This window comes from Cyprinodon tularosa, unplaced genomic scaffold (genome assembly GCF_016077235.1).
Source record: "Cyprinodon tularosa strain WSP-4 unplaced genomic scaffold, ASM1607723v1 ctg55, whole genome shotgun sequence".
In the NCBI taxonomy this organism is placed as follows: Eukaryota; Metazoa; Chordata; class Actinopteri; order Cyprinodontiformes; family Cyprinodontidae; genus Cyprinodon; species Cyprinodon tularosa.
Genome location: NW_024039285.1, coordinates 1,546,661 through 1,553,822, shown reverse-complemented (window position 1 = coordinate 1,553,822; position 7,162 = coordinate 1,546,661).

The following is a 7,162-nucleotide window of genomic DNA, read 5'->3' as shown; positions in this document are numbered from 1 at the left end:
ACTAGCGAGTAGTAGTGTTTCTGATACCTAAACCTGACCTGGTATGCCTTTGACCACTGAGCCTGCCTATTCCCATTTCAATCTTTTTTACTGCTGGATTGCGCCTGTGTAATGATCCTGGAACTGTTTCCTGACACTGTTCTGGATTTCCCTTTGATACCTCTGACCTCTGATCTTCTGGTCTGGACTCCTGTCAACCTCATAGACACTGGCTTTTGCTTTGCCCTTCAGATTTTCCTGCCTTCCTTTATCTGCTTGTATCTGATCTCCTGATTGTTCTTGAGTCTTTGGGGCTCCAGCATCTAGAACTCTTTGGGCAGCATCGGATGCGTCTTGTCGGCAGCCGACTGTCTAGAATCCACCTCGTCCTCTGGGCACGGACTGAAGTTTAAGACCAGGTTAGTGACTCACACGTTAATCTTCTTCCGCCAGATTGACCTGGTCACTAACTTTTGTTTTCTTCCTGCAGAGTTTCCTGCCTTAGCAGCCCTAGCTGTTCACTGCAGATCCTTCATTTTAAATAAAAAACTTAAAAAATTGTGTCTGCTTGAATATTGGGTTATTTGTTCTGAGCTCTCGCAATTCCCTATGCCTGTTCTGATGTGTTATTTATTTTATATTTGTATTAACAGTATATTTTGTTTTACATGTTTTCATCATTTCTTATAGTACATCTTTTACGGCACTTTATATCTGTGAAAGGTGCTTTCTATATTTGATTTGATTACATTTATTCTAACAGCTAAATGGTGCTATCCCAGTGAAAGATTTGAATGCACAAAGCAGGGACCCAGAGTATCAACATATCACAAGTGTTAATAGTGATGAGGGATTTTATTATAAAGATTAAAGACATAGATATTTGTGAAGATAATGCGCAGCTAAGAGAGATATGTGTTACAACTCCCACAGCATTAGTATCACATCACCGGTGTTAGCCTGCTATATTTTATTAATGAGCAGCAAAAAATTCAGATCCAACTGTTCTGAATCTTTTACAGCCACAGCAAACTCATGCTGTAAAAACCTGTGAAAAAAGACATGTGCTGTACTGCAGGTTTTCTGCCAATGAAATAAAATGTGCTTTAAAATAGTAAAATAATAATTTAAAACAGCATTTTTGCTCTTACAGATTCATTTCAAGTGAAAAAACTGCTCAAACTGGAGAATAATGTGGATGTTACTTTATACTCTAAACCTGTTTGCAAGGCTGTGCGGACGTGCATGAATCAGCTAAAAATGCTCTGCAGCATGCATCCATGTTTCTGCACATTAGGATACAAGTCAGCGAATAGAGGTGTGATTTGCAGTTCTATTTACTCAACACTACGTTACAACAACTGTTAAATGAAGCATATAGAGACATTATTTGGCTTTCTTCATTGTGCAGCCAAGCTGTGTAATATTTCAGTCATTGATATTTTAATTTAAGCTCTGAAGTAATGAACAGCATTTATCAATACGGGTAATGAGAACTTATTGTAGTAATCCGTGGCATAAAGGAAGGCTATTTCCAGAAAGTAATTTGGGGATATTGAATACAAACTAAAGGAAAATGTTAATGTATTCATTCTCACATTCCTTCTCTTTTTGTTCCTTTATTTCTTATCTATGGAATGTTTAACCTTTAAGAAAAAGTCAGATATAAACATTAATACAGCATGCAAATATTACCATCTGGTTTTGGACATTACACATACATATGAGATTACACATAAAGTCATTGCCTCTTTATTATTTCAAGAGGCTGCACAGTGAACTGAGTAAATCAAGCTAACCTAGCAGAGCTGCCTGCTGACAAGAGATATATTTTATTTATTTAATATCAGGAAGTTGTGGGTCTCTTTGTGACATCTTCATATATCAGTGCCGTCTGCGAACAGAGTGCTCGCCTGAGTTAGATTTGTGTTGACAGATTCACACCATGTTTGAGTGCCCTGTTGTGCTGCTGGCAGGAAACAGGTAGATGATATTTGCACCAACTGGACATTGAGTAATGATGCTTACTTTAACCCCCCCACCCCAACAAAAAAGATAGAAGAGTCTATTTAAGATGTATTTGATGTGTGAGAAGAAAGCAGTGCAGATTGGTTTTGATGTGCTGCACAAACCTGACTTCAATCCGATGCCCACATAATGTAATATTAAACAGCACCGACACTTCTCTGAACATAACACCATCCACGTCCCCAGCTCCTTCCAGCTGGCAAGCCTGGTTAAACTGTCAGTGTGAAGAAGAAGAGCCCAGTAACTGTAAACCAACCTCTCTGGAGGAGGATTTCAAATGTAATCCATCAACAGTTAAAAATGTCAGAAGAGGTTTTTCAAACACAATGCGAGATACCAAATTTATGCCGTAATGTAAAACAGAAAATCCATCCAAACACCATTAAAGCAGATTCCCCCCACCCCCCCACCGATCCATTCAAATGAAAACCACGGTCAGATACTAACCAACAAATCTACCTTAGAAAATATATATTTTCTGCAGACACACAACCAGAATTTTGAGGACAAAAAGATCTTAAATAAAGACAAATGTACTTTATTCATAAGCTCATTATTCTCTGCAGGTAAAGCACCCTCTGACAGAACAGATTTATCATGAAATAAAACCAAACTTAGCAAATGTAAGCATAGGATTTACATAATCATTATAAAGTTTACATGACTGGAGAAATGATTTGCAAAGCTATCAATTGAATGTTGCTAAAAAAGAGAGTGAATCATAACCTCTCTAACATCCCTGCCCTCTCTTTAAAAAGCTGAAGTGCGCCAGTGCAGTAAAATAACCACCTGCATTTCAGTGACAGAGAATGTTTTACATAACGTGCCTGTTATAAGCAGGACCTGACCTTGAAAATGTGACTTATTGTGCTCTGGTTGCATTTTACATACATATACATAAATCTAGGTGGACATTCTTCTAAGCTTATTTATAATTTTTTATAGACGCAATCTCTTTGTGTTGTAGAGCAACATTAGAAGTTGACCTTTCTTTAATAGTCTTTTTAGAATTAAATGTATGAGCATGTAGTTTGTGAATTTACCTACCTCTGTTGGGTCTCTCTACCTAAGAAATGATTTTTACCTTTTATGATTACATTACCACAATTCCATACATGCTTACTATTCTCTTGTGTACTTTGCATTTACTTTAAACCACAACAATAGTGTTTAATTTCTCTGCCATATTTTTTCTCTAAATCGGGCCTTCTTTGAAATCCATCACCATTTCTACTGATTACACTGTGTTCAACCAAAAAAACAATGTTATGTGTGAGCCAGATGGCTGCAGTCTACATATACTGCACAGTACTCTATATGCACTGAATTAACAGGCAGCTCTGAGAAGATCCTTCTGTGGGTCGCTGAAGTGTTCAGGAACGCCAGGATGCTGTAATCACTGTCTTTAACATCCCTGCACTTTTAGCTGGCTTGTCTATAATGTTCTCAACAATACTGCATGTTCTATGAGGTTCTTGTCAGGTGAGGTTGCATGCCAATCAAGCACATTGATACCATTGTAATTAAATTATGCATTAGTAATTTGGGAAAGTCCTGCTGCAAGATGAAATTAGCATTGCTATAAAGCACTTTAGCTTGTCCACTTACACTGGACCTAATTTACTATAGATCCTGTGCACTTTCTCCACACTTTCTCCAGACTCTGGGGGCCTTATCGGAAAATGTAATACAAAATGCACTTTTATCTGAAAATAGGACTTCCAAGAAACAGTCCTTTTTATCTTGGTTCAGATGAGATGCTTCTGAAGGCTCAGGTTCAGGAGCAGCTAACTGTAACACAAAGAATGTCACACTTGTTGCACATGGCTTACATGCGTTTGTGCTTCACCACGGAGCACTCATGAATTTCTTCCAATATGTTGAACAAGATTTGCATCGTCATCCTTTTAAGGCTACATTTAAAAGTGCCCTGTGCTCATTTCTGTCCTCTGTTTGTCTTTTCGCTTAAATTCCCTTTTATATGAATGACCAGCTAGCTTTTCTAACAATGAGATTTTAAGCCTTCTGTCTTTGTGAAGACAACATTGCCAAGACATCAGGGTTGTCCATAAGGTTTATGGACGATAAGAGACACATAGAATACTTTTATCAGTCTCTACTCATATTTCATTAAATTACCACTGAAGTGATTATTGGAGGTAGCTGAGCTATAAGTCGTTAATATGAATGTCAACTCAAACAAAAGAGAAAAATATATCACTAGGTTTTGTTTTAAAAGGGGGTGTGCATAAAATCAACCTACCATTCAATCTCCACTCAAAACATGGTCAAATAGAAGAGCATAAAACAAGGCGTTCATCAAAAAGATGTCAATGCATTGACAAGTAGATGTCTGCCCATATATTTATTCCCACAAATTGTTTTAGCATAGAGGAAATGAGCTACCTAAGAAGCAGGTGGTGTTGAAGCTGATCCCACGTGTGTAGGGCAGTATATTTAAATACCTTTGTCTCTAGATAACAAGCTGTCATAGGAGTCAAAAGAAACAACCTCTTGTGTTTTTTTTTTTGCATTGTAACTTGAATGAAGAACACCAAAAATAACTTCATAAATGGTAATGTAACAGCAGTGTGTCAGCCTACAAAGGCACATAGACCATCTTAACAGAGATACTATCAACAGTGGTAAACTATGTGAAAGACATACAGGGACTATGATTGCATTTAATTACAAAAAATATAATATCATTATAATGTAGTAGGAAAACAAAACATCTTACATCTTTGGTTATTATAGTACATTTATGTCAGTAAAGTCCTGAGTTATTACACATTGTACCTTTAAGCAGAAATTTTGGCAAACAGAGTGAAATGTGTCTCTGAGAAGACTACTTCAACAGAATATATCACTGAATCAATAGGATAAAAGATGAGTTTTTTAATGATCTACCAAAATTGTTTAGATTAGCATCAAATAAGATTGCTGAGGAACACCTTTTATAATATAATGTTGAGGTAATATATTTCCCCTTTAAAGGGGTCATAGAATGATTATATAGGGTATTTGGTGCTGGTCCTTAAGGTCTCTGAATAGGGTGTGTAACATTGGTTGGGCTGAAAATGGCATATTTGCTGTTCTATGAGCCCTAATGCAAGCCTCGTTAAAAGCCCCACGATGAAAAGACAGGTTTTCTTCCTTTTATGGTATGCTCATGAATATTTAGATGAGGTTTGCGCTGATTGGTTGGTTTACAACAAGCGAAGCTACCGAGCAAAGATGCATCATAGCAACAAGCACTCACTCACTGAAACATCAAAAATTTTGATATGGTAGGGTGACCAGACGTCCTCCTTTTCCCGGACCTGTCCTACTTTTCGTCCGGGGGGAATTTCAAAATCGTCCGGGAATTTGGTCCACTACAGCCCAAACCCGTCCCCCAGCAACCCACCCCAAAGAATAAGAAGCTATGTCGGAATCTGCTGGACCTGCATCGGATGCTTTGAAGCCTCTTCCCAGAGGGCAGCAGGGAGAACAGTCCATGGTGGGGGTGTGTGGGGTCATTTATAGTGTTATGGGCTGGGGACATGCAGCGCTGGGATGAAATGTCTTTTATGGAGATGAAGAGGAGCCCTGATGATCCTCTCTGCAGTCTTCCAGTCTGAGGCGCTGCAGCCTCCACACCACACAGTGAGACAGCTGGTCAGAACACTCTGTATGGTGCTTCTGTAGAAGGTGGTGAGGATGGGTAGTGGCAAAAGTTGGGGGCAAAGCGAGCTGCAACTGTGACTACATTTGCTGCCACCTATTGGTTTGAAAAGGCATCCTTACAATAGTTATTTCCCCAAAACAGACAAATTGCATAACTGTCCTTAAGTCGCTTCTTTTTTATTCTCACTTAATCTTGAATAACATAAATACAAGACGAATATTAACACAAGTCATCTCTAACTAATTAGATTAGTTAAAACACACCTGTCTGTATTTAACTAAGCATGTGATTAAAAAAAACACAGTACATTGGTAATTCTATGGTATGTTATAATTTGGCTCGAAACGCACACGTAAAACACAAAAAGGATTAATTAAAATAATATTGCATTTACTCTTCCCAGCAGTGGTGTGATGTGTTTTCATTAAACAATTATTTTCAGTGAGGCATTGCTGTTTCTACTCTCACAGTGGGATTCCAGTCATTTCATTTTTTGGCAAGTTTTACTGGCTTTTACTCTTCAATTCAGATGTCACAACCCACAAACGGGAGAGTTAAGGGCCTAAATCAAAGAGTATATCTCAAAAAAGTGTTTTAAATAAGGAGAGAGAATGGAGTGTTATCAGTGTGTAGAGAAAAGAACTGGAACTCAGTGATGGACTCAGATGAACTAGAAAAAAGTTATTTTATATTGTGTGAATATAGCCAAAAATGATAAATATACAAGCTTCTTGCAAGTTCAAGGCCATCTTTTTTTTTTTTTTTTTTTTTTTTTTTTTTTTTTTTTTTTTTTTACTTAGTGGCAAAGCTCAGGTTTCTCCAGTTTCTAAATGTCATTTGCCTTTGGAGGTGCTTAGCTGGTGCTGTTTACTCATCTTCTCTTTTGAAATGAACTTTGTTCTGACCATCAAGGTCCAGCAGATCCCACGTCTGGTCAAGTTCAACCAAATTTCTCGCTTTGAACTGATTTGCATGGTAGATAACTTGACTGGCAGAGCTTGCTTTAAAATTAGATTTTACACTTGGAAACTGTATTGAATTATTCATCAAACTCCTGCCAATGTCCACCTGGATGAGATTCAGCAGCAACTTTGGCAGCAGCTCATTCTGGATCTCAACCAGTCCAAACCATGTTGGAGAGCTGTACTGATTCCTACTGTAAGAGGTGGAGCATTAATGCTCCATACTAACTTTGCTGTCTTGAATCAGAAGCACACATGTTCAGCTTCTTAAATGTGAATATTATATTTCTGTGAGTGGGATTTATCTAAACAGTGCTGAAAATCACTGTTAGGCTCTTAAAACCTTCCAGAAGTCTCTAAAAAATAATGAGGAAAAAATTACCACCTGGATATTGTTTTTGGAAGGACAACTCCAGCAAATGGTCCAATGCAAAGGCCACTTTTAGACTTGTTTATTCACTCTGCACTTTACCAACAGATCAGTCCTTGTAGGCAGATTGGCAGAATTACGTCCTACAGAAAA